This window comes from Triticum aestivum, chromosome 1B (assembly GCF_018294505.1).
Source record: "Triticum aestivum cultivar Chinese Spring chromosome 1B, IWGSC CS RefSeq v2.1, whole genome shotgun sequence".
NCBI classification, from domain to species: Eukaryota; Viridiplantae; Streptophyta; class Magnoliopsida; order Poales; family Poaceae; genus Triticum; species Triticum aestivum.
In genome coordinates this window covers 488,426,602-488,440,101 of record NC_057795.1, presented here as the reverse complement: position 1 = coordinate 488,440,101, position 13,500 = coordinate 488,426,602, and positions in this window count along the sequence as shown.

Sequence of the window (13,500 nt, the reverse complement as noted above, 5' to 3'; positions counted from 1 at the left end):
TTCGCGGCATGGTACTACCGCTTCCATCTCGGCAGTAATTTTTTACTGCCACTAGGAAGAGTGGTACTACCGCCCTGTGTGGGGTACTTCCGCCCGGGCGGTACTTCCTCCAGGGCGATACTACCGCGATGACCCATGGTACTACTGCGCTATCGCGAGCGGGTGAAGGTCAAGAGCGGGCAGGGGGAGTTCCAACTCCCCCATACCCATTCAACTCATTTTCCCCACTCCGTCTCTCTCTCTCCTGCCCAAAAACGACGCCGAAGGACCTCGCCGGATCTCCATCTCCGGCCGCTCTCCTCGCATTCCAACCAGGGGGATCGATCCCCACCTCGCCCTCTTGCCATGGAACAAGGTTTCTCCCCTAGTACCTCTCTCTTTGCCTCGTAGTTTTGCTTATAGGTTTTGGGGAGATGCATGTTGTTCTTGAGATTTTTGGCTAAGTCATTGCAAGAGGAGGATGTAGGAGAGTGCTAGTGCTCTAGAGATGCTATTTGGTATGTGGCAACATGGTAATTTTGATCAACCGTAGTACTGATCCAAATTTGCGGACGTGCGTAGATCTGTTCGTGCTAGATTTGAATCTGTGCGGTACTACCGCGCCTCCCGTGTGGTACTACCGCTTTGGCTGCATCCGCCTCATACAGTACTACCACTCCTCTGGAGCGGTACTACCGCTCGGGGAGCGGAAGTAAAATTTTACTTCCGCTCTAGGTGCGGTACTACCATGCCATCCCAGTGCAGTACTACCGCGGCTAGAGCAGATGCAAACTTTTATGTCTGCCTCATGGTGAGGTATTACTGTTGACATCTAAACTACCTTGTTGCGACTACCCAATCTTGTTTCTACTTGTTTCATTTGTTTTATCCTTGGTATTTGCAATGACCCACTACTGCAGGATGCTGCTAACGCGACACTACGATCAGAGACCCTTCGAGAAACTGTGTCCGATGCAATAATTGCAAATGGTGGTAAGAGAACCGTCTAAAATGTGCAAAACATTTGCGATGATGGATGCATCAAACACGGTTTAGATTTTAGTTGTGTGTTCGATGAAGGGCATACGGTTGATCCAGCAGATCTATTTGCGATGAGGAAGAACAACAAAAACGGACAGTCATATCAATGTGTGTGTGATATACGGCATACAGTTCCCTCCGATGAACTGCGTGCTATTAGGGAATGCAACAGAAACGGTCAGCCAGATCAAGGTGTGTGTGATATACGACATACGGTTCACTTAGACAAACTGTTTTCGATTAGGTAAGAGAACGAAAACGGTTCATCTTAACAAGATGTCTATGATATGCGGCGTTTGTGATCAGCCAAAATGACACAAACGATTCATGTAAACCAGATGTGTGTGATACGCAGCAAACAGCCCACTCGGATGAACTATTTGCGATGAGAAATTATAACATAGACGGTTACTATAGTAAGTTCGTGTGTGATTCTGTTCGTACAAAAAACTATGAAAAATGCAAACTAGTTGCTTGCGTATAAACAAACCTGAGGTGTACTCCGATGCTGGGAGTTTTGCTAGGCTGTTATGCAACTCAGTTGGCTGCTATCTTTTTATGTTATTTATTTATGGAGACTACATCGTTTTGTAATTGGAATGTTCTATGTTGGAATGTGTGTGGTTTGAATTCCGAAGCTCGTTAGTGTGATATTAGAGCAAAGATTGAAGAGAGCCATTGCTCCATAATTTGCTTGCAGGAAAACAAGTATGAGCAGTTTGATATTAGAAAAATTAAGTCTTTCTGCCCTAGGCATTTCGATCAGTTTGCTTTTTCTCCTTCTGTGGGGGCTTCTGGTGGAATTTTGGTCATATGGAACTCCTCTGTTTTTGAGGGTCAGCTCGTGGAAGTTCAGCGTTTTAGTGTGGTTGTTTCTTTGAAGTATATCCATAACTCTGAGAAGTGGACTTTGGTCTCGGATTATGGGCCATGTGAGGGCCAACCCAGAGATGATTTTGTTCACTGGTTTTACCACCTAACCATCCTTCAATATGAGAATTGGCTACTCCTGGGTGATTTTAATTTCATTCGCTCCTTAGATAACAGAAATCTACTAGGAGGAGATATCAACAATATCTTCCGTTTTAACAAGATCATTGAGCATCTTTGCCTTCTAGAGTTACCTATCAAGGGAAGAAGCTTCACGTGGTCTAATATGCAGCAAATACCACTCTTATAGCAGCTTGACTAGTTTTTCGCTACCTCGTATTGGATATCACATTATTCCAATACTGTGGTATTTCCTATGGCAAAAACTCCCTCGGATCATGTGCCATGCATGGTTTCAATTGACACTAAAATTCCAAAGTCTAAGGTATTCAGGTTTGAAAATTTCTGGGTGGATATGCCAGGTTTTATGGACCGTGTCAGAAAATCTTGGGAGGCTCCAGTTTTCTCTGATCTCTCTGCATCTGTGGTTTTAACAAGGAAATTTAAATGACTCGGGTACGACTTGAGGGCTTGGAGTAAGAAACTTTCTTACCTCAAGAAGCTCACTGTGGATTGCAACAAGGTTATTCTCTATTTTGATCAGTTGGAGGAGCTTAGGCCACTTGTGAGACCTGAGTTTAACTTCAGGAGAATCATTTAAGTTGCATTATGAGCACTTGTTGAAACTGCATTATATATATTGGAAGCAGAGGTGCACAATCAGGTACAAAAAGGTTGGATAGGAGAACTCTAAATTCTTCCACGCCATGGCTTCTAGCGAATGAGGAAGAACTCCATTGCTAGCCTTAAAACTTCAGGGATGGATGACCCAGTTTCTGATCATGACCAAATGGCGGGAATTCTTTGGGCCTCTTTTAAAAACAGAATGGGACAGGCCCAGGGCATTTCAATGGGCTATGACTTAGACAGTTTAATTGAGCATGTCCCTGGCTTGGAGGAGCTGTCATAGCCCTTCTCTAATGCTGAAATCAAGAAGGTTCTGCAGGAGATGCCACCTGATCGGGTGCCAGGCCCTGATAGTTTTAATGGATTGTTTGTCAAGCGTTGTTGGCCAATTATTGAGATGGATTTTCTGCGGCTAATTCAGGATTTTTATGAAGGGAAGTTGTATTTGGAAAATATAAATGGCTCACTCATAACTCTCATACCCAAGATGATATCTCCTGAGGGACCAGACGATTTTCGGCCTATATCTCTCACCAACACTTGTTTGAAATTCCTCACCAAGTTGTTAGCCAATAGGTTGCAAAGGGTGATTTTGACTTGCATTCATAAGAATCAGTATGGCTTTCTTAAAGGCAGATCAATCCAGGACTGTTTAGCTTGGGTGTTTGAATACATACATCAATGCAAACAGTCCAGGAGACCTATTATCATTCTGAAAATTGACTTTGCTAAGGCTTTTGATATAGTGGAACATGAGGTTATTTTGTAGATGCTCAGGCACAAGGGTTTTGATGATAAATGGATTAGTTGGGTTAAGGAAATTCTTTCCACGGGATCTTCTTCTGTGCTGCTCAATGGCATCCATGGCAAGCAGTTTAAGTGCAAGTGTGGGGTCAGACAGGGTGATCCTCTATCACCCCTTCTTTTTGTCATTGTTGTTGATCTTTTGCAATCAGTGGTTAATCAAATGTTGCAGCTTGGCACCCTAACCCTCCCAATTCCAACACATGACTAGGATTTCTCTATAATACAATATGCTGATCATACTGTCATCTTTCTGACAGCCAGAGAGGAGGAGTTGGTAGCTCTTAAGAATATGCTGCTTACCTTTCAGCAATCTACTGGTCTTAAGGTTAATTTTGCAAAGTCTTCCATGACCCCCTTAAATATTGATGATGGGGAGGCAATCATGTTAGCTGCTGTGTTGGATTGTAAAATTGGCCAGCTTCCATTCATCTATCTGGGTTTGCCTCTTGGAACTACCAGGCCGAGGATTGTGGATCTTATGCCTCTTGTTGACAACCTAGATAGGAGATTAACAGCTAGTTCATGCATGCTAAATCAAGGTTCTCATTTACAGCTGTTAACTTTAGTCTTGACCTCTATGCCAATCTACTTCCTCTGCAGTTTGCAAATCCCTCGTGGTATCATCAAGCAGTTGGACGGAATATTCAGACAATGCATGTGGAGGGGGAGTAGCGATGTTCCAAAGCAATCTCTGGCTACTTGGGACCTGGTGTGCCGAACTAAGGACAAAGGAGGTCTTGGAGTGATTAACTTGCACATTCAAAACAAGGGTCTCCTCCTCAAGCATTTGCATAAAAATTTTAATAAGGCAGATATCCCCTGGGTAACCTTGATCTGGAACAGCTATTATGATGATGGTGTTCCACATGCTACAGCTCCAGTGGGTTCTTTTTGGTGGAGAGATATCCTTAAGCTTTCTGATGCATATACTGCCATTGCCTCAGTGCACATCAACATGGGTGACTCTGCTCTTTTCTGGACTAATGCTTGGCTCATTGGTAGTTCTTCTCGACCTTTGCGTTGGAGGATACCTCGGCTTTTCTCTTTTGTTAATAATGCCAAAGTCTCTGTACATGAATTCCTCATATCACAAGACATTCACTCCATGTTCTACCTGCCTTTGTCTCATGAGGCTGCTCTGGAGTTGCAAAAGTTAGAAGGATGGATTCTTGACCTAAACAGGGACCCCAACATACCAGATGTTTGGATATGGCCTAGAAAATCTGGGTGTTTTTTTTTGCTAAGAGTTTTTACACTCTTATGCACTCACATTTGCCCACAATTCAACCATGTAAATGGTTGTGGAAAAGCAGGTGTACCATGAAGATCAAAGTTTTTGGCTGGTTGCTCTTCTTTGACAGACTTAACACCAAAGACTTATTGATACACAGGCATTGGAGATCTCCTTTGGATGATAATCTTTGTGTTATTTGCAATGAATATGTGTATGAGGATAGGTTGCACTTTTTTTCAACTGCAATTTTAGTCGCAGAGTTTGGAGCTATCTTTGCATTGACTGGTCCAGGGGCCCTGATATCCAGCAATGTATTCAACATGCTAGATCTAGGTTCAAGCATCCTTTCTTCTTTGAAGTCATGCTCTCTGCAGCTTTGAATATTTGGATCCTCAGGAATAGCAGGACATTTAGAGGGGAGAGAGCTACTTTTGGGGCCTGGAAATGTAATTTTGTACATGATCTTTCTCTTCTAGCTCATAGGCTTAAGGATGACATCAGGATCAAGCTGATTGCTTGGATTAATTCCTTACTTTAACTCCAGGTAGGTAGATGTAATTCTGTAACCTAGCTCTTGTACATACTCTTTATTTCCTCTGTTTGTACAGTCTTTGATTTTTAATAAAGGGATGTGGGGCTTTGCCTCATAGTAAATATTAAAAAAACAATTATCAAAAAGTAACGAGATAGACCTTCTTCAAGTCAATCAACATGTGTTCAAAAAACAAGAAATGTCAAAAATTACAAAACAAAGACCTCGATAGACCTTGCTGTTGTAGATCCCTCTTTGCAGCCTTTATTGCACAACACAATGGAAATGGTTCAATTGAACAATATGTGTGTGATACGCGTCAAACAGGTCTGTGATCAGAAATGTGTGCGAAGACCAATAATAACACAGACGATTGCTGCTAATAAGCCATGTGATTTGCTCTATCTATAGAAGAATAACATGTATATATAACTGAAATAAACGTCCAATTACATAAGTGACTATACAGATCATTCACACACACCTCAATAAACAATTGCATGCATTCTAAAGTAGGAGAAACGATCGTCTAGTCATCTACTTCTTGTGACACTCCCACCACTACTCTGTGGCTCAATCCCTCGACTGGGGCATGAACAAGACACTTCCTCATGTCAACGATCCACCTGTACATCTTGTATCTTGTGTACGCGTCATTGGTTGTGTACTTGACGTGTTATTCATCCAGTCTCTCATGCCAAACACTGTGCCAGGTTCTTGCTCTCATCCTTCATCTTCATGTAGTAGGGGTCGATGATGGCCAAGGCGAGGTCAACCAGGGAGTTTAGTTTGTTCTTGGTGTTTCCCCAGACCTTGTAGTGGTCCTGGATGTTGAGAAGATTCGGGCATTTCAAGCCTGAAACCTTGAGCGCTTTTAGATCATTGGCGGTGTCCATCACAGCGAACTTGTAGTCAGAGCTGTTGATAAACCTGGAGAAATGCTCGCAAGGCCTTGTGGCCAGGTGGTAGTGGTAGAAGAGGACGTCATGTCGCATGTACAACTGGGCGACGGTAACCTTATGATCATGCCCGGCACGACCGATGGTGTACTCGAGGTCAAAGTCGACCACTTGGTACTTGTCCTCGGCAAGGAACTGCTCCATAGTTTGGATGGAGCTCTCCACTGACACCGGATCATTCGTGTACACCACCGAGAGGGGCTTCCCCCTCACATGGGTGTCCACTACGTGATGCGTGGTGAACTGCCTGCCGTTGTCGTCGTCGGCCGCTGGGAGCGCCATTGGCGCCACGAGGATCGCCATGGAACTGCTGGATGTCCTCTCTGTATGTGCTGTCGTGGAGGTGCTTATTGTGTCGTGTGACGCGAGAGATGAAGGTAAATGGCCGCAGGAATATATGGGGGTCGGGCAGCCTGGATTCTCGGCGCGTCTGCATGGCAGTTTTTGCATCGGGTAACTGCATTGTGGAGCCGCGCCTGGCGCAACCGCATGCACACGAACGTGCGTGATCATGCGCCGGCCCCAAACACTAACAACGCGCATGGAGGTACGAGGGCAGAGCACCTGGAGGGACACGAGAGCAGAGCGTGCGGCAGGACGCGAGCAAAGCGCGTCGCGGCTGCCTCAACCGCAAGCAAGCACATGCATAGAGCAGTTGAACATGCAGGAAATGGTCGCCTACAAGCCGGCCAACACTTGCGTCGATGCGTAGAGAGCGGCCGTGTGCTACTACCTCCGTCTTGGTCTATAGCCCCCTTTATATTATGTGCCATACTTTGCCCTCAAATTTAACCAACAAAATGTTAATGCATGTTATAAAAATTATATAATTGGAAACTATGTTAAAATACGAATCCAACTATATAATCTTTGGCGACATGCATTCGCATTTTATTAGTTAAATCCTACTTATTAACCAAGATGGGTGTATAGTAGGTAATTCAATCACAAACATTTTTTTTATTAACCATATGTCTATGTAGCCTTTCTCCTCCTCTCGCACGTCTTGTCACCCCGCTGCCACAGACGGCTTATAGCGCAAGCTTGCGTAGCGCGCGGGAGCGTTCTTTTGGCCAACACGGTGGTGCCAATGAATCGTCGGTGAGCCCATTCCCGCGCAACCTCGCAGGTTCCCACGCAAGCTTCCCGCCCGACTGGGTGAAATCCCCCAAAATCCCAATACTTATCGGCCTGCTATAAAAACCCTCATGGCCGGTGAGTCCTGCGTCGCATTTTCCCCTCCCTCCCTGTACCTTATCTCGTCTGCTTCTCCCACAATCGCCAATGGCACCGGTCCATCGTGGTCGCTCAACCACTCCGCCGTCATCAGACGACAGCTCTAGCTAGGAGGTTACACCGCTGCGGCGGCGCAGTCCCCGACATACTGTAGTGTGTGTGGCATCCCTATTGGGTTTGCGCAGAACACCCACCACACGCTCCACCGCCGGTACCCGTCGGCAGCTGTTGCCGGCCACCATTGCCACCACACCATTGTCGAAATCCAGGGCCATCGCCCGCTCCGCCACCATGGCCCGAAGGTGGGAGGAGGCCATCGTGGCCGCCACCCCACTACCGGACACCGTGGCCATCACCCGCTCCACCACCGTGGCCCAAAGGCGGGATATGGTGGTCGTGGCCGCCACCCCATCATTGGCCTCCCTGGCCGCCAGCCCACCATCGACCGCCGGGGTCATCACGCGCTCCGCCACCGCCACCCGAAGGCGGGAGGCGGAGGTCGATGCCGGCACGTGCGTTAGCGACCTTGCGCGCTACACCGAGTTCCTGCGGGAGGAGGAGCGCCTCGTCGAGCATGCAAAGAGCCTTATCGCCACCGTGGCCACGGCACATGCCGCCTCAGAGGCGAGTGTAGGATCTTGAAGTATGTCTAGAGGGGGGGTGATTAGACTACTTAACCAAATAAAAGCTATGCCTTTTCCCAATTTTAGTCTTTGGCAGATTTAACAAACTTAGCACAAGTCAAGCAATCTTAACACAATTCAAGCAAGCATGCAAAGAGTATATGAGCAGCGGAAATTAAAGCATGCAACTTGCAAGATTGTAAAGGGAAGGGTTTGTAGATTTCAAACGCAATTTCGAGACAAAGTGATTTTTGAGCCGTAGTTCCGATAGGTGGTGCTATCGTACATCCACGTTGATGGAGACTTCAACCCATGAAGGGTAACAGCTGCGCGAGTCCATGGAGGGATCCACCCAAGAAGGGTCCACGAAGAACCAACCTTGTCTATCCCACCATGGCCATCGCCCACGAAGGACTTGCCTCACTAGCGGTAGATCTTCACGAAGTAGGCGATCTCCTTGCCCTTACAAACTCCTTGGTTCAACTCCACAATCTTGTCGGGGGCTCCTAAGTGACACCTAGCCAATATAGGAGACACCACTCTCCAAGAAGTAACAAATGGTGTGTTGATGATGAACTCCTTGCTCTTGTGCTTCAAATGATAGTCTCCCCAACACTCAACTCTCTCTCACAGGATTTGGATTTGGTGGAAAGAAGATTTGAGTGGAAAGCAACTTGGGGAAGGCTAGAGATCAAGATTCATATGGTAGGAATGGAATATCTTGGTCTCAACACATGAGTAGGTGGTTCTCTCTCAGAAATGGTAAGTTGGAAGTGTAGGTTTGTTCTGATGGCTCTCTCCACGAATGAAGAGGAGGTGGAGGGGTATATATAGCCTCCACACAAAATCTAACCGTTACACACAATTTACCAATCTCGGTGGGACCGAATCAACAAACTCGGTCAGACCGATTTAGTAAACCTAGTGACCGTTAGGGTTTTCGGTGGGACCGACATGCAACTCGGTAGGACCGATATGGTTAGGGTTAGGGCATAACGTAATCTCGGTGAGACCGATTACACAAACTCGGTGAGACCGATTTTGGTAATAAGCTAACCAGAGAGTTGGTCAGGTAAACTCGGTGGGACCGGTTCGCTCTTTTCGGTGAGACCGAAATGTTACGAAAAGGAAACAGAGAGTTTACATTGCAATCTCGGTGGGACCGATCGCTCATCTCGGTGAGACCGAAACGTTACGAAGGGAAACAGAGAGATTACAATCCCATCTCGGTGAGACCGAGATCCCTATCGGTGAGACCGATTTGCCTAGGGTTTGTGGCAGTGGCTATGACATCTGAACTCGGTGGCGCCGGATAGAAAGAATCGGTGGGGCCGAGTTGGACTTTAGGTTTAGGTCATATGTGGATGTGGGAAAGTAGTTGAGGGTTTTGGAGCATATCACTAAGCACTATGAAGCAAGAAACTCATTAAGCAACACCTCATCCCTCCTTGATAGTATTGGCTTTTCCTATAGACTCAATGTGATCTTGGATCACTAAAATATAAAATGTAGAGTCTTGAGCTTGAAGCTTGAGCCAATCCTTTTATCCTTAGCATTTTGAGGGATCCACTTTTCTCATCCATGCCATGCCATTCATTGAGCTTTCCTGAAATATTTGTCTTGGAATAGTATTAGCTCAATGAGCTATATGTTGTTAGGAATTACCAAAACCACCTAGGGATAGTTGCACTTTCAATCTCCCCCTTTTTGGTAATTGATGACAACATATAGATCAAAGCTTCGACAAATGATAATAAGATTGAAAAACATCGTCGCTTTGAGAAGTATGTGAAATGTGAGAGCTCCCCCTAAATTTGTGCATAGTTTAAGATTTGCTTTGGACTGCAAATGCACATAGAGTTAGGTTCATGAGTTACTCTCCCATGTCACATACATCTTGGTGGAGCGCTCAACAATGATAATATTCAAAATACATGCACTCATCACCAAGCAAAGTGAATGATCATATAGAGATAAAAAGATAATGTCATCCAACAAGCATTAATGTAGCATATGATCAAACACATGATCATCATTGTATCACACAGGCAATAAAGTATCTCAAGCAAGCGAAAGCAAATAAAGTTCAACCACAAAGACAAGAGAGAACAAAAGCAAACACTCTCTCTCGAAGCCTATGATCTATACATTTTTCTCCCCCTTTGGCAACAAGTTACCAAAAAGTTCCTAGAAAATGCATAGTACTATGTCGTCTCTCAGGCTTGGTCTTGATGTGGTGGTGTAGATATGACTCCAAGGACGAAGGCATCAGTTGATGAAGTTGGAGCTGGTGGAGTAGATGCTGGAGCTGGTGGCACTGAAGCTGTAGCAGGTGCAGATGATGTTGCTCTTGTGTCTGTCACAGGCACAGCAGCTGATCTCTGAGCTCTAGGCACTCTAGCAAATGCCTCAGTGGTTGTCTTCCCCTTCCTCTCCTGCATATCATCTTGGAGTTGCTCAACAACAGACTGGATCTCAGTTACTTTCACATCCAAGTCATAGAACTTCTGCTCCATGATCCTCTCCAGGCTCTCCTGGTTTTGAGTTAGGGTGGCCAACCCTTTCTCAATCCTTAGAGTGGATGCTATCAAGTAACCAAGCTGGTCTTGTTTGCTCTTCAGAAAGTACTCAGATGCCTCATCAATTGTTGGCATCTTGGCAGCCTTCTCAGTCTTTGCCTTCTCCTTCTTAGCTTGTGCTTGCACTGAAGATGGTTCATTTTCATCCATAACCACTTGGTTGTCCTCAAAGTCTGGATAGATAGGCATGTGTTCCTTGTCCAACAAGTAAGTGCCAGTGCCCATCTTGGAGTTAATCAGCTCCTGGATCTGTGGGGCATACCCACAACTTCTCTTCTGGTCTGCAGCTGTCCTCTTGATTGTTTCAACAATGAGGCTCATAACCTTGAACTTTTGAGGCACATAAAATAAGTGTAGCAGATTAATAGCATGGCCTCTGATCATGTTATGATCTCCTAACTTGGGCAAGAGAGTGTGCCTGAGGATCCAGTTGATCGTTGGCAGTCCTGACAGAAGGAAATGGACAGACCCAAACTTGTGAGTCTCAAGAGCATCATTTGGGATCTCCTTGTACATGTGTGCCATTGAGTTGTGATCCATTTTCTTCTTGGCATAGACATCCAAGTCACCTTCTTTCGCCTTTGGCGCATTGATCAGCTTGGCCCATTCTTCAATTGTGGACTGGTACCTTGTACCTTCAGGCATCCAAACTATTCTGCCATCAGGATAGAAGTGAGCTGTGGAGTAGAATTGCATTATGAGTTCATCATTCCACTTTGTGAACTTCTGCCCAACAAAGTCATCAACTCCACAACCCTTGAAACTATCAAACACTCCTGAGTAGTGTTCCTCATTCTCCTTGATGTATTTCCAATTGACCCATCTCATATCACACACTATTAGTTTCTTGTCCAGCAACACAGTCTCATAGAAGTCCTGATGTTCCTTTGTATGGAACCTGTAGTCCACGGCAGTTCTCCTCCTGACTGCATAAGGATCAGTCAACCTCCACTGTCTGAGACCTGCATCCTTTCTCAGCTTCATGTTCTCAGCAACTGGATGAGGATCGTTATGGTTTGGAATCTTAGGCTTCAACTTCCTCAGAACATGCTCTTCATCTTCTTCTTCTCCTGCAACAGCTTCAGGCAATGGGGCCTTGTTCTTTTCAGCAGCTGGGATGTTCCTGGTATTCCTCTTAGGTGCAGTCTTGGGCTTGGAAGCAGCCTTAGGTGCTTCTTTGGGCTTTGATGAAGCAGCCCCTGACCTTATGGCATCACCCATGAGCTTCTGAGCTTTGGGAGCTGGAGCTGCAGCCTCTTCTTCTTCCTCTTCCATCATGGAAGGCTTCCCAACAACCCTGGCCATGGTCTTCTTGACCCTTTCCTTCCTCTTCTTTTCAGCCACTTCTAGCTCCTTGGGTTCTGATCTCTCAGTTTCCTGAGTTGATGCTCTGACTTTCAGCATAGGAGTCCTCTTGGCAGGGACTTTCCTGTTCAGACCTGGCTTGGTGGCTGCAGCAGTGCCATACTCTTTCTTGAGCACTTCCCTGGAAGTGGCTTCATCCTCTTCTGCCACATAGTCTTCATCCTCAGAGTCTGAGGTTTTCTTCTTTCTGGACCTGGTGGCAGCTTTGGGTAAGTTGCTTGGGGTGCTCCTGCTACCCTCATCTGAGAAACTAGAGGGACTGGTGCCCTCACTCATAGGAATCTGCTCCTCTTCCCTGTTCTGGCTGTCACTTTGTTCAGACATGCTGCAAACACTGACTGCTAACCTTGTGAATAGATGTAGATGAGATAGAGTGGATAAGCATCACAAAATGCAGAGGTTTTTGCAAAAGATTGAGTTAAAAACTTAGTTTTAGTTTTCCACAAAAAGCATTTCGGATCAACCGATTTGTGAACTCGATGATACCGAAGCAGCTTTAGGAACCTAAACTAGTGAACTCGGTCAGACCGAGTCACAGTTCGGTGGCACCGAGACTGCTAGGGTTTCACAGAACTCTGATCTCGGTAACACCAATTTGCAAATCTCGGTCAGACCGAGAATCACAAGTGCTATGGCCTTGGCCAAATCGGTGGAACCGATTTCTACAACTCGGTGGGTCTGAGATGGTTTCGACGGAAACCTAACCCTAAATTTTCAAATCAAACCTAATCTACAGATTGTTTTGACTACATGAGATAGCTTCAATTGTGGCAAGAATCATGACAAACACAATGTGCTAGGAATCAGATGGGGATAGCACAGTGATCAAGTCCATACCCTAGCTCGGCGATGGACTCGCTACGGCGGCAACGGCGGTGGAGATTTCCATTGACGGTGGCGGAGACCAGTGGCGGGAGGCGGCTGGCGATGAGGAGAGTGATCCGGAGACCCTGGAGGCAGAGTGGGCTGAGCGCGCGCGAAACCTTTCGGAGAAATTTCCAAAAAAATTGCCCTTCAGTATATATAGCCCGACCCTGTCGGTGTGACCGAGTGGAACAACTCAGTGGCACCGAGATGCATAACTGCAAGCAGTTACTGCAACTCGGTGAGATCAAAATGTTCAAATCGGTTGCACCGAGATTGAAAACCTAGATCGACTTAGTGATCTCGGTATGACCGAAATGGAAGAATCGGTCAGACCAAAATGCACAAAGAAGTTTTGGAAGTTTAAATCTATGACGAATCAGGGACTCCGAGTGCTCCTCACACAGAGTGGTTCGAATCTGACTTGATCAATTTTGTGATGTAGCATGAATAGAGTTTGAGACAAGAAAAGCATAGATAGCTAGAGAAGGTTCTTAGGCATTCTTGTCCATCCACTTGGCCAAAAGAAAAAGATGTCAAACAAGCAAAACTACAAGTGGATGTCCTCGAATGAGCAAAATATGCAACCAACATGCTCACACAATAAAATGACAAATGAAATATGTGGCAAAGCATGCACAACCAATTCTAGCATCTATCAAGC